The sequence below is a fragment of the Macaca mulatta genome, chromosome 3, assembly GCF_049350105.2.
Source record: "Macaca mulatta isolate MMU2019108-1 chromosome 3, T2T-MMU8v2.0, whole genome shotgun sequence".
Taxonomy (NCBI): domain Eukaryota; kingdom Metazoa; phylum Chordata; class Mammalia; order Primates; family Cercopithecidae; genus Macaca; species Macaca mulatta.
The window spans coordinates 69,153,022-69,167,662 of NC_133408.1; the positions used below are offsets into that span (position 1 = coordinate 69,153,022).

The 14,641-nt window shown below is 49.4% G+C and overlaps 1 long non-coding RNA gene across 1 annotated transcript; it reads right to left on the minus strand.

Moving 5' to 3' along the window:
- Positions 1-693: 693 nt before the first annotated feature.
- Positions 694-13,118, minus strand: LOC144340146 (uncharacterized). The gene is made up of 2 exons (XR_013415873.1): positions 12,861-13,118; positions 694-5,873 (listed from the first exon to the last, which is right to left on the minus strand). It is a non-coding gene; the product is annotated as an uncharacterized LOC144340146 (long non-coding RNA).
- Positions 13,119-14,641: the final 1,523 nt, after the last annotated feature.

The following is a 14,641-nucleotide window of genomic DNA, read 5'->3' on the forward strand; positions in this document are numbered from 1 at the left end:
CTGGGAGAGGCCACAGTTCCTGCTGAATCTCACCCTAAACTCCAGCCCTGCAGGTCTTTTACCACAGCCACCACCGAGAATCACAGTAGTGTCTCAGGAGTCACTGCCCGCTGACCACCAGGGCCCTACCTGGAGGCCAAGACCCAACCAAAGCTCAAGGTGTCTTTGCCCTGGGAAGAGTGTGTCCTGTGGTCATGAGGCCAGGCCACCAGTGCCCACTCATCAGGGGCTGGGTTCTGTCCTATTCTAGCTCCTTCCAGTTAAGTCACATCAGGGCCCCTAAGCACAAGACCCAGCATCCAAGAATCACTCCAGGAAGCCTGGCAGCTCAGCTCCCTCCATCACTTCTTATCTACAGCAAAAACATCAGGGCATCAGATGCACAGATAAATGGCTATGAATGCTTAACTGGAATAAATCTAGGAACAGTAAGAAGGCACAGCGGTGAGTGTCCCCCATGACCGCTCTTCAGAGTTTAGGACAGGTGCCCATTGTTGCTGCCTGGTGTTGCCTGCCTCTCAGAGAAGGGTACATTTTCCTCACCAAAAGGACAGCAAGCCTTGTCCCCAGCCCTCCTACCCATCCCTGCAAGGATCACCTTGCTGGGAGGAATCTGATGCCAGGGCCTGGGTCACTTCTAAGCCAGGAACAGAAACACTTTCTGGTCACCCCAAAGGAAGGAATAAATCCAGATCAGAGTTCACAACCTGAGCTCTTGCTCACTCTTTATTCATGGGAAGGGAGGCCCAGTCCTAGGCAGACTGAACCTCTCCTAAGGAACCGTGGATACAAAAGCTGGAAACTTCCAGAATCCTTAGGTTCAGATCCCCCTTGGAGTCACCCTGAGGACTGTCTCACCAGAGCATTCTTCTGTCCACAGATGTCTCATTGGGTCTACAAAGGAATCCTCACAGAGGTCTGGGGCCCAGGATGGTCACCCCTACTGAATGTCAAGAAGGCGAAGGCCAAGAACCCAGGGAAACATCAGCTCTGATCCTTCCAGTCCCAGCCAGAGCAGGATGTATACGCCAGACCATGTCAGAAGCCCAGTTACCCATATGGAGGGAAAGTCAACCCCAAGGGGGCGGAAGGGGTCAGTCACACATCCTGGGCAGACAGTGGTGTGGGCAACACAGGTGAGCTGCACGCTGCTGACTTTGCCTGACTTTGGAAATGAAGAGAAGTTTCTGCAGAAAAAGCCTCCTTTCTTTCCAGAACCACTACTTCATGACAGCAGTTTTGACAGTGAGTCTTGGTCTGTTCTGAGGCCTGGCCCTGCTCTGTAGAAAATGGAGCAGGCCAAGATGTCCTCAGTGAACGTGCACCAGAATGACCTAGATATGAGCCACACCTTCATAAGCTACACCATGTTCAGAGAGCGCTGCAGCATCAAGTAAGGCATGTGGGGTGTGGAGGGTCCCAGGGCAGGTGGGCAATCCGGAGGGATAGGGCATCTGAGGGGCAATGGGGAGGTCTCAGGACATGGGTAGGGCATCAGAGAAGAGGGTGACAGCCCAGCCTACTGTCTGGAGTTCTGGCCTTGGGAAGGATCTGCAGAGGGGCCTGGAATAGTGAGGTTTTCAGGGCAGTCCAGGGTGCTCTGAACACCTCTGCTCCTTCTGTGCAGACAAGCAGATGTTGTGTACCCAGATTGCCACCTTAAAATGGCTACTACAGTGCTTGATTGATGGGACCAGTGTGCACAGGAGACCCCAGGCCAGGGACCCTGCTGCCTACAGGGCCTGGCTTCCCCAGCTGAGGGGTCTGGCTCCTCCAGAAGGACCCAGCTCCCTTCCTCTGCGCAGGAGGCAGAGGCAGGTCCCTGCAGGGCACACAAGCCATGTCCTGCCTGAGAGGGGGCATCACATGACTGGGGCTGGGACTCAGGGCCAGCATCCTGGGCAGACTGGGCCAAGACTCATCTTGGGAGAGTACTTGGGGAGCCCCCTCTTTCAGGGGCCACATTTGATGGAGATGAGACCACCCCTATAAGAAGCTGCAAGACCTTATCTGATCCAGCCTCCTGTGGGAGGTCTCATCCCATGCATAGGGGGGCCCCAGCACCACAGACTGAGGACCTAGTAGGCCCTGCTCAGGCCACCAGCCTTCCACCTTGAAGGACCAGGTCCTCCCACGCCTGCTGTCCCCATAAATTCCTACTTCAAGCTCATCACAAGCTTATCCTGAGGCTCTGGTACATCTGCCTTCTGCAGGGCAAGCACATGCTCACAGCCAGGGCATATGTGGCATTGAAAGTGCACAGAACCCTGTCCCCATGTGCCTGAGGGTGCTGGGGGAGCACACAAGCACATCAAACCTGGCCCAAGGGCAGTGCCCACACTGCCCACAGGACCCTCTGCTTTAGCCCTGAGGGAGGGCCAAACCAATTCAACTCTGGTGTGTTGGAGAGGGCACCATGAGTCCTCCTGGAAACTGAACCCACCCCTGACACAACTCAGATGAAAGGCAGGGGTGTGGCAAACACTTCCCTGCCTGGACCTTCCTGTATCCATTGCCTCCTGTGCAGAACTGGACCCCAGGGGTGTCCAGAAACGACCCAGCACTGCCCAGTGCGAGGTGCCCAGGGCAGAAACAGGGTGAAGGCACAGACCCCTCCCAGGAGATCCCTCCTGGCCTGACGCCCAGCCCCAAACCTAGACCCTCTCCTGAAGCTCTCCTATTTGTCCTGTGGGAGCTTTCCCAAGACACACTGTCCCAGACCTGGGATCTGGATGATGATGTGGTTCTCAGGCACTTGAGGGCCTCTATGGCTGAGCTCAGAAGGATGCACTGCGACCTGCCCTCCAGGTGGTCTCCAGCACCAGGTCCCCTCCTGAGTCACCATCTAAGACAGTAAATAGTGGGGAGTGCTCCATCCCTGCTCCCCAGGCCTTCCTTCTCCTCCTCCTCTTCCTTCTCTAAGAATTTTCTAAAAACAAGCCAGCTGGGCCCCAGGGCAGGCATTGGACTCACCTCAGTAACAGGGCAGGGGATGAGGGCAAGACCCCTCCAAGCCCCCACCACACCCTTCCCCTCCTGCCGTAGAAGAACCCTGGAGGGCCCTGGAGGGTTCGGTCCCATCTGTGCCAGCCCACACCCATAGCTGCGAGCACCAACAGGGCCAGAGAGCAACAGGGGTCCCCACTCACGAGTTCCCATACCCCAGGCAGCATACATCCCTCACTGTGGGATCAGCATTCTGTAGGTGTTTCCTCAGTGTCAGACCAGGTGGGTTACCAGAGACCCCAGGACTCCAAAAACCCAAACTGTACAAGGGTCAGATGGGCTTGGGGGAGAAGTGGACCAAGTTTGCTTTCCATTCAGATAAACATATAAAGATCCCTAGGAAGGCCTTGGTCCTGGAGCGAGTGTCTCTGGCACCCAGACCTCTGCAGGCATCCTTCAGCATGGAGACCCTTCCCAAGGAGGAGGGGCTTGCCCTCCCTGGCCTGCCAGCCCAGCTCCAGAAGCCCAGAAGCTGACCGAGGCCAAGACCCAGCAGCATGAGAATTCCGTAGAGCCCAGGACAGCAGGTCACTCTCTGGTGGCGTAGTGGCTCAAGATGTGGCAAGTCTGTTCCTATCTCAGGATAGACCATGGGATTTTTGGTGAGTTCTGTGTTGAAATTCTCTCCCAAACTCCCCATGGACCTAGACATCCAGGGCTCATGGTGTCCACAGTGCAGCTTTGAGCAGGCATGTCAAACCCTTGTTCTTTCATCTTCCCTGGACACCCCCAGGACCATAGGACAGACCTTGGCCTTGAACCCCATCAGGGCCCCCACAACCAGGCCTTGCCCAGCCCACCGAAAGCCCAGTAGTAGGACCACAGACACTCCCCTTGCATTGTGGCACCTGGACCTGACCTTTCTCAGGGGCCACTGAGCAGCACAGCCTTAAAGGAGCCAAGACAGCACCCAGACAACCCCAGACAGCTCCTCAGCTGGGTGAAATCAGTGTCAATGGGGAAGCTGGACTCAGAGGCTGCTGGAGGGCAGAAGGATTGTGGCATCTGGAGAGCCCTAGCCAGCCAGCACCTATCACATGTCCCCATGCCTGCCCACTTGTGTGACAGAGCCTCCCTCACAGGGCAAATATCCCAGACCTACAGATGCCCAGCCCAGCCCAAGCCCTGGGAGAAAAGGGACCCAGGAGAACCATAGGTGCCCCAGAAATAGCCAAGATAACAAAACAGGGGACTGAGCTTCCTGGGGCACTGGCCAAAATTAGAATTTGGCCCAAGGAAAGGCAAGCCCCTTAAAGTAGTGTGTGGGTAGGCAAGCCCCCCAGCCAAGGCAGGAAATGCCTGGGAGGGCCAAGGCAGTGACGTTACCAGGCTCAAAAAGCAACCATCCACATCACCGAGGGTGGGATAGGAGCAGGTGGACCAGCCTCCAACCTCTTCAACTCAAGGAAGCAGTGATGGTTGGGCTCGCACATCCTGAGTGGCCACCATCTGACCATCAGTGGGGCAGAGGCCAGAGACCATCGATCAGATGGTCCTGGTGCCCTGCTTCTACCACACAAGAATGCCTTCAAGTCGCACGATCAAGAAGCAGGGCAAGAATGGCCCGGGTCCGTGGGTCTGCTCTCCTCAGCAGGTGCCAAGGACAGAAAAAGTCAGAAAAGTTGTCTGTGGCCAGAGAAAGTCAGAAAGGTAATCTCACTCCTTGGAAGGAGGCTCCAAGGTGGGGACCAGAGCTGCAGGGGGACGAGGAGCTCCTGGCAGCACTGAAATAGGCTCTGGCAGGATCCCAGAGTCTACGGTTCCATCCTTCTCTTTTTCCTTTTTTTTGAGAGCTTGGAATCTTCTTCCATTTGATGGTAAGTCTGCAGTCAAGGACAATGAATTTACAGAAGGACTTCTCAGTGGCCATTTCCGCAGCCTGCCCTGTGGAAAGCTGATGAGAGCACGCTGTTGTCTCTGCAAAACAGTGACCGTCCAGATCTCACCAACAGGTAGATTATTTTTTAAATCTGTCTCAGTAATGGTATCCCCCAGACCATCAACATAGAGTGGGGGCAGACTTCTCCGCCAGTGGGTCTGGATGACGCATGGTTGAAGCCTGCTCTAGAAGCTTATCTGCTACAGGGTCATTGTTTTCACAAATCAATCTTTCATATTCTGATCAGCAAGGGGTCATCCGGATCTGCAGGCTCCTCATGTCTGTGCAGACACTCCTCTCCTCTCTCACCCTCTCCTTTCACCCACAAAGAGCAAATGTGGGGCTTATTCCTTAGGTAGTAGAGTGTGAGCCAGTTTGAGCAGCATGTCACGGGTGGATGCAGCTTTCCCCAGTGCAACAGCTGGTCGTGTTCTATCAGGGTTAGAAATCCCTCTCTCTATATCCGCAGTCACCTTTTAAAGACAGTTCTGCATCATGAACCTGGATGGGCAGTCATACTCCAGGTGTGAGAGGCAGGTCTGAGGGAATTTCCCACAGGCTTAGCACTCTCCAGTCTTCTTGGAATACATGTGCACCACAGACCCCCAGCCAGACACTGAATGGCCTGGCACAAATTTTGCACTTTTTCTCACAGTTTTCTTTGGTAATTTAGATACACAGGTTTTCTCCGGGACATGTGTGACACAGAGGAGAGAAGCATCCTCCCAGGTTTATCTGTTTTAGGTGCTGGAGCCCAGAGAGGTCTCCTCTTGAGAGGGTCAGCAGGCAGCAGTAGCTTTTCAGGTGGGAGAGAGGACCCCCATAATCCCACCAGCTTCAGCTCTTCTTTCTGGCTACTCTTGAGACCCTGGGCAATGGCCTTTGACCATGTGTGATTCATCTTTCTTGACTCAAGGTGAACCTCACTTCCAAGGAATCTCCACTCTTGGAGGAAACTCTTGGCTTCCTAGTATCTCCAAGAACTGGCCTGGAAGAGACAGAGAAATGTGGATGCATCTTGAAATACAATGTAAACTTGGTGCTTTTCAAAGACCCTCCCTCTACACTGGCAGGGCTTAAGGAGACCTTGTGTCTGCTTCCAAGAGATGACAAAACCTTAAGTGAGAAGGTCAAGAACCAGGATCACTGGAAAAAGAAATGTCCAGTCTCTAAACTCATAGACATGTTGTGGAACATCTGTGTGTCTGGATGTTTATTGTGTCCAATGATGGATAAAGACTCAAAAACTCAGCAGCTGTGGTGGCTCACACCCTTAATCCCAGCAATTTGGGAGGCCAAAGCAGGTGGATCACCTGAGGTCAGGAGTTCGAGACCAGCCTGGCCAACATGGTGAAACCCCGTCTCTACTAAAAATACAAAACTTAGCAGGACACCATGGTGTGAGCCTGTAAACCCAGCTACTTGAGAGGCTGGGGCAAGAAAGTCATTTGAACCTGGGAGGCAGAGGTTGCAGTGAGCTGAGATCGTCCCACTGCACTCCGGCCCGGGCAACAGAGACACTGTCTTAAAAAATAAAAAAAACAAAAAAACAAAAACAAACAAACAAAAAAAAAAAACCCTAACAAACAAAAATAAAATGTGAAAGCAAAAAGATTTTGGCTAAGTACTCCTGGCCTGGAAGGGCTCTTTGTTTTACATGCAATGCAGGTGATCTGTCCTGAAAAGAGGCCTCCTGGTCACAAAGTCTTACTTGGAAAAAGCTCCAAGTACACAGAGCCACAAGCCCATCAGCCATGGAGCTGCCTCTGCTGCCCAGGACGGAAACATGGAAACTCAGGGTAAAGGTGATTGAGGCTAGAACAAAAAGATTAGGGGAAAAAAAAGAAAACTAATTTGAAAAAATAGAAGAAAAATATTCTAACATGAAGTAATTTTTTATTAAAGCCTTGTCTCTGAATAAGTTAAATATGGCATATCACAGTATTGTACATAATAATCTAAAATTTTAGCTATTAGCCAAGCACAGTGGCTCATGCCTGTAATTCCAGTGCTTTGGGAGGCCAAGGTGGGAGAATTTTGTGAACCTAGGAATTGGAACTAGCCTGGGCCACAGAGTGAGACCATGTCTCTGACAAACAATAAAACATTAGCTGGGCATGGTGGCATGGCCTGTAAAACAATAAATAAAAATGAAATTCTAACTACCACAAACTAAGCTACAATATTTGTGTCATCATACAGTAATAGACAATGTTATTTCAGTCCAAAAGAAATAATCAAGAATTGATTTCAAAATACATTCAGAGCTTTGCCTTCTCTGTATGGTGGAAGAGCAAGAAACAGACTCCCTCTGGCACCAAACACACAGGAAGCCAGACCAACTACATGAACCAGATGTTGCCAGACACTAGAAGCATCTGCAAGGAGCACAGGACAGTGGTCTAGAGGCTGAAAATGAGGGGACCACATTGCTGCCCCAGCTTAGAGCCTGCAGTGGCTCCTGGCAGTGCAGGGCAGAAGGATATAGGCAGCGCATGAAAGTCCCCACGTTAAAGAGACAAAGTTGAGAATGTGAGGAGAGAAAAACACAGGACTGAGTACCAGAAAGTAGGGAGGAGTGTCTGAAATAGGGGTAAGATTGGAGAGTAGAAGATGGGGGCTCATTAAACCATTGGCAGGTATATGGGTAAATACCAATCAAGATAAATAATATTACCCACTACAAAAGAGAAAAGGCACCCGACACTTGCCTAGGCTATAGTGCAGTGGCACGATCTCGGCTCACTGCAACTTCCGCCTCCTGGGTTCAAGTGATTCTCCTGCCTCAGCCTCCTGAGTAGCTTGGATTATACGCACATGCCACCATGCCTGGCTAATTTTTGTATTTTCAGTAGAGACGGGGTTTCACCATGTCAGTCAGGCTGGTCTCGAACTCCTGACCTCGTGATCCTCCTGCCTCGGCCTCCCAAAGTGCTGGTGTGAGCCACCGTGTCCGGCCCACACTACATTTTTTTTCAGAACATTTTCACAAGAAAGCTTGTCATTATGAGTATAATATTGTCTAAAAGTAGCAGAGGAGGGAACATTTCCCAATATGTTTTAGGAAGCTAGTATACCAGTATACTCTCCAATAGAATCGGAGAAATGCAGTACCAAAAAAAAAAAAAAGAAACCCTGTAAAACAGTATGCCTCATGAAACTCGATGTGCAAATCCCCAACAAAACATTATTCAAGAGAACCACATGCTTCACCCCTGGGTGAATTTCTTCTAGGAATCATAAAGATTGGGGAAAATCAAAGGAAATCTTTTGTTAAGAATCAAAGTTGTAGAGTCCCGTCTTGAGTTGATTACTTTGAATTTTTCATCCCCAAATACATACAGGACCTGGTCTAATTCTATGATCTTTGCCACATGCAGCCAGATGCTGAAGAGAAATAGATACAACAGCAATATGGGAGTTATCCTCTCTAAAGCTCAACTGAAAAAACCCGGAGTCGGAAGTTTCACAAACAAAAAAACAATATACTTATCCTGAATGAGGGAAGGAGAAATAATTCAAACATTTAAATTTAAATTGCTATGAGAATACTGACTTGTTAGAAACTGAAGGAGCGAGTAATGCTTCTAAATTCCACGCTTTTCCATCAGAATACGGAGATAGACAACCTCGAAGTGCAGTTTCTTCACAATTGTCTTATCCAGTCATAATATTAATTTCCTTATAAATCAAATCATAAAGTAAACTCATGACATATTCTATGACTAAAAGAAGGCAAGATAAACTGAATGGTTAGTGTTTGGATGAGGGAGAAGGGCCCAAAATGGAGGAAGCTGAACAAGATGGCACAGTCCCGATTGCTTCTGGGTTCTTCATCACCAACTTTCCTGCGCCAGGGAAAGCGCAGGACAACCGAGCATGCGCCAGGTGACTTCAATCCGAAGAAATCGAAACTTACCCCGCCACGCCTACAGAGATGCCCCTATCACGCCCTTATCCCCGCCCACTGCCCTCCCCCTTCCAGTACCAATGCATAAAAGTCCGCCATGGGCAGAGGCCCGCGGGGACTTCCCTGGCCCCATACCGTGAGGACCAGAGAACCTCGCCCGAGAGTATGTGCATATTTGCAATAAAAGGCTGCCACTTTCTTATGTACTTTGACCTCATGTTTAATTATTTAGCTCTCCTAAATTAAATTAAGACAGTTAGTTGTCAGTGTAGTAAATTATGTCTAAGAATCTTATCACTGCATTTTTTAATAATGATGGAATTAGAAATAATCTAAGTTTCTATCAAAGAATAAAAAGTGAAACAAATCTTGTACACCCATTCATAGAATACATTTAAGACATTAAAAATAGAGAGAATCTTGTGCATTGATATGGAATAATGTAAACGATATATTCCTTGGGAAATAGCAAAATAAAAAACATATATACTATGATACAATTTGTGCTCAAAAACTGTACATGTATTTACCTTCTTTTTTTTCTTTTTTTTTTTTTTTTTTTTTTTTTTTGAGGCAGGGTCTCACTCTGTTGCCCAGACAGGAGTGCACTGGCATGATCACAGCTCACTGCAGCCTCAACCTCCTGAGCTCAAGGGATCCTCCCCACCGGCCTCCCAAAGTGTTGGGATTATAGACACGAGCCACCACACCTGGCCAAATTTATGTGTATTTATAAATTTATAGAAAACATCCAGAAGAATAAACACCAAGCAATAATGATTCCTTCTAAGAAGAGAGTGAGTTTGGAACAAAGAGGAAGACATGGGAGACTTCTGCTACATAGAGATCTCTATGATCTGCCGTTATTCAAACAACATGCATTTCTTTTATAACTAGAAAAAGAAAAAATATACACATTGTTACCATTTGGTAGGAGTGCAATAGTTTTGTTTTCATCAGTATTTGAATTACATGTTAGTGCACAGCACAAACCTGGAAGAGAAAGCCCAGAGGAATAATTAGAACAAAAAAATCACACCTCAAAAAGTGAGTGGGTGTTATCTTTACATAACAACAAGTGTTCCAGGTGAGTGGTGGTCGGGATCTACCACTATTCCAGCTCCCTCAAATCACCTAAGCCCTGCCAAGGGGAAGGTGGAGGACAGGCAAGGCCAAGTGCCACCAAGTGCTCTCTCCAACCAAAGCCCTGTTTCTGCAAGTTTCCTGTCATTAAGAAGAAAATGGAGTCCAAATGGGATGTGGACCCCTTCAGGACGCTGGCAGGGAAACACAAAGAATATACCACAGTCATAGCTTAGAGGAAGACCTAGTTTGAGACTTGAAATTCATCAAAAGCTTGTGTGAAGTAAATATAGCTACTCTACCTCTCCAAGTGTCAGTTTCCTCACCTATAAAATGGGAACTACATGTCAACTTCATCAAATTGTTGCCAGAGTTAAATTCACAAAGATATTTAAAAGTGACTGTTACTGCAAGGGTCCACATTATTTAAAACAAAACAAAACAAAACAAAAAAACAAAAAAAAAAACAGCAACAGACTTCAAAATACACAAAAGGAATAAGATGATCAGCTTTCAAAGCAACCTGAGGTGCATGAGAATGAGATCTATCCCCAACTAGAACTCTTCACAGCTCCACTGAAGAGGACACACATGGGGCCACAAGAAGCTAAGTGCATGGTCAGTATAGAGTGACTGGTGAAGTGAGGATGGAATCCCTAAAGACCCTCTGAAATGCAGTTACACAACAGGCTCCCAGGAAACACTGGAACAAACAGGGCAGCTGAGCAGATACTACCAGGAATGAGTTGAGCAGAGAAGGGCCAGAGCCACAAATCTCAGCAGAATACACCAAACTGCAAGGAGCTCCTGGCTCTGTGAACAGCAGCTGTGGCTGCATCAGGACCAATCTTGTGAGGCAGCTGCTGGGGACAGCTGAGATCACCTGTTTTTGCAGCCACACACCCAACAGCAGTGCCTCTTGAACACAGATCACAAAACCCTCTCCATTCATCTTTAAGGTGACAGATGACGGATGCCCTCACATTACAACAGCCCCACCAACACTTGCGGACAAGTGTATTTAGAAACTCCCACCTAAAGAGGGAATAGTCAGGCATAAAATGAGAATATTGAGGGATGGGGGAGGAACGCAGGTACTTGATCCCACAGACTCTACTGAAAACAAGGGAATAGAATGTTATGCTGTGGTCTACCTATACTTCATCTCACCACATCCATAGATGCTGTATGGTTCTTGTTTCCCTATTTACAAAGGTGCTGATGAGCCCAAGTGTAATTGATCCTGAAGGAGAAAATTCTTTACAAAGTACAGTTACAGTGTCTAATATCCATTACCAGGGTTTTTAGGTGTTTTTTTTTTTTTAATAGTAACCCACATTCAGGAATCACAAATGAAGCCTGTTGTAATGTGTGATATGAGCAAGGTCTTATTTTCATGTAAAAAACCATGGTTTTTACAGATTAAACATAAAAGCATAAAAGCTGGTGCCGTTCCAGAATCAAAACTGTCCCTGAGGACATATGGAAATAAGGGACATCAATGATTAGGAAGCTACACAAAACTAGAAGTGCTCCCAGAAGTTTCCATTGTCTAGACAGAAAAATTAAACAGATCAGCCTGAGAGAGTAAAGGTACCTCCATGAATGCCCGGGGTGATGAACATTCCATTCAAAGCAAAGCTGTGAAGCCTGAGGAGTTTCAAAGATGCCCCAAGTGCTCCACACCTTGGGCTTCCACAAAGCTGGAGCACCACGTGTTCCTGAGGATCAGGTTGCCATCTGCGTCTTTGAGACACTGCCCAGTCAGGCCTCAGTTGAGATTAGGCCATTGATGTCACGTGTAAAATGCCTAAACCATTTTCATCTTTAGGTAGCTATTTGGCGAACTTTCCACCAAATGGGTTGGCGGAAAATGGCGCACCAAAGACACGCCTGGGAAGTGAGATTTTCTCCTCTGCTCTTAGCATCTCCTGGGTAAACCAATAATGACACTCCCTGCCGCCTCAACATCCATATCTGCGAAAAAGGCGCTGGTGAGGGTGACATTTTCACAAAGCCACAGTCCATGTCACCGCCTGCAAAGCTCTGAACTTGTGTACAGGCTGGCCAGGCGGCGGATTTCTCGCCATAGCGGCTGCACTGCGCTCTGGCTAGAGAGAAAAGAGGGTAGAGGCACAATGGACAGCGCCTGGACCTCAGGCCAGTTCCTACAGCAGCTTAGGAAAGCAGGCGGCTCCCTGGGCTGGAGGAGGCGCGATGCCCAGGAAAGACCCCTGGTGCAGGTGGGAGAGGGAACCCAGCCTAGCAGCCGGAAGTGGGGTGAGGACCACACCCGTCCGAGTTGGACAAGGGCAGGTGCACTTCGCGGCATCACGCCCTCCTCACTGCCCAGCCTGGACCTCCCCCTCCTGTCCCTCTCCGGACTCACTTCCCATGGCAAAGAGGTGCCCGCGATCAGTAGCCAGCATCGGTGTGGAAGCGGCGAGGTTCACACTGCCTTGCCCAACCCTCTTGGGTTGCCCGCCTCCTCGCATGTCGCCTGCTGAGATTCTAGTCCAGCCGCCTTGCCACCAAGGGGCAGGGAACCGTTAAGAGATACCGTTTCCAGCCTGCCTGGCCAGGAGCGCAGTGCCCTGCTCCTCCCACGAGAACTGCGCCCCGCCCCCGAGCCCGGGGAAGACTGGGATTGTAGTCCCGAAGCGCTTGAAACAACGGGTAGGAGCGGTGAAGAGACTACAGCTCCCAGAATGCACAGCGAGGCCGGCACAGCCCGGCTTCCCCCTTCAGTACTGCGTGCCACCCCCTGTTCTTGCTGGCTGGGATTGTAACTCGGTCGCCCTGCTATTAAAAAACTGGAAGCTAATCAAAGATGACAACTCCCAGTATGCCAGGCGTAGCTCCCACCCTCGAATCCACACCTCCCCGAGTCCAGAGCAGTTCTGCCATGCTAAGGGGAGCCTGGCTGTTTCCACAACTCTCCTGCCTGCCAGGAGACAGCGGGACCAGGGCTGCTGGTCTTACCGTGTAATTATGTCACTAACTCTCCCTTAGATGCTGCCTTCATGGTTCGTCATTGCCAGAAGTTTGATTTCTCACGGAGCAGCAGGGGACCAGGAGCGGCTCACAAACCTGTCAGGGTTGCCATAGTAAGGCTCCTCTTCCTGGAGCGGTACTCGCTCCGCCCCTTCCCTCGCCCCTGCCCCTTCTCCTCGCCCGGCTCCTTCCCTTGGGGGCAGCCTCTCCCCTTTGGCACCGCCCCTCCTCCTCGCCCCACCCCTGACACGCCCCTTCGGACATGCGCAATGTAGTCCCTGCGTAGGACTGGAACTAATGGCCAAGTGTCTGACAGTTCTCCGACTTCTTGGCATCCCACGCGGGAAGTTCCCTGGTGAGTGTCCGAAACTGTCAGTTGACTGCCAGAAATGGATATACGCGGTCTCTGATAACCTGGCACTTGCCTTTTCAAAGCCACCATTTCCTCTAGGCTGTCACAAATCCTCCTCTGCACTCCCAGGAGTGCCCCTTGGACCCGGGGCTGGCTGCAAGGCCCACACCTGGGTCAGGCCTCTCATAGGGACGCTCCTGCCACTCTAATAAGGAGTAGAAAACGTCACAGTGAAAGGCCTGACCCTGCTGCATCCAGTCAGGAAACAGCCACAGGGAAGGGAGCCCCTAAGACACTTGGGAACCACATCCGCCACTTCTCTGCCCCCGACCCAGACTGGTCCCAGGCCTTGGGGTCCTAAAGTGCACCTCCCGGTGGTAATTAACGCAGGTGCAGAACCAGAGAGCCCCTTGGTCACTCCCAACACATGAGGGAAGTTTGTGTGGTGAAGTCATGAACAGTGTCTGCATTGCTGCTGTGAATAGGGCTTTCTTGGAAACAATTTTAATTTCCCTTTTTAAATATCCCTTTGGAGCCACATTTAATAAGTTGCTGGTGGAACTTAACAGTGATAATTCTTTGAATCCATTTTTCTTTTTCTTTTTTTGAGACGGAGTCTCACTCTGTAGCCCAGGTTGGAGTACAGTGACCCGATCTGGGCTCACTGCAACCTCCGCCTCCCGGGGTTCAAGCAAATGTTCTGTCTCAGCCTCCCCAGGTACCCACCACCACGCCTGACTAATTTTTGTATTTTTGGTACAGATGGGGTTTCACCATGTTGGCCAGTCTGGTCTCAAACTCTTGAGCTCAAGTGATCCACCCGTCTCGGCCTCTCAAAGTGCTGGGATTACAGGCGTGAGCCACCGCACCCAGCCTGAATCCATTTTAACATTTAATTTTCCAGATTAACTCGAAGTACCCCACGACTACACGCTAATGAAACTAGAGGAGGCACAGCCTCAGCTCTGTGCAGGACGAATGCAGAAGAGCAGAATCTCCGTGGGACGTCTTTCTGGAGTGTCAATATCACTGCAGGATTTGGGAAAGAAACAAATTTAAATAATTTCCAACGTAAGACACTGGAAATTTAAGAGAAAGCTGAAAAGTCATTGGCCTTTAATAACTGTTAGTCATCTGTGCCTAACTGGGACTTTCTCCAAGAAAAAAAAAAAAAAAAAAAGAAAAACAACTCTAAGGAGTACCTATTTTTCGTTCTTCTAAGTAGTTAAAATTAGAAATCACAGCAAGTCAATAGAAAGCTCTGCCCTGCCAGTCTCCTAAATCACAATATGGCCTTGGTATGGATTTATTTGTATTTTTTGGAGGGGTGTGTTGACATGTTGGGTATAAAAATTGGGGGGTTTTGACCAATTTTTGGAAGTTGTCAGCTATTAGTTTGCTTTGTACCTCATTTAAC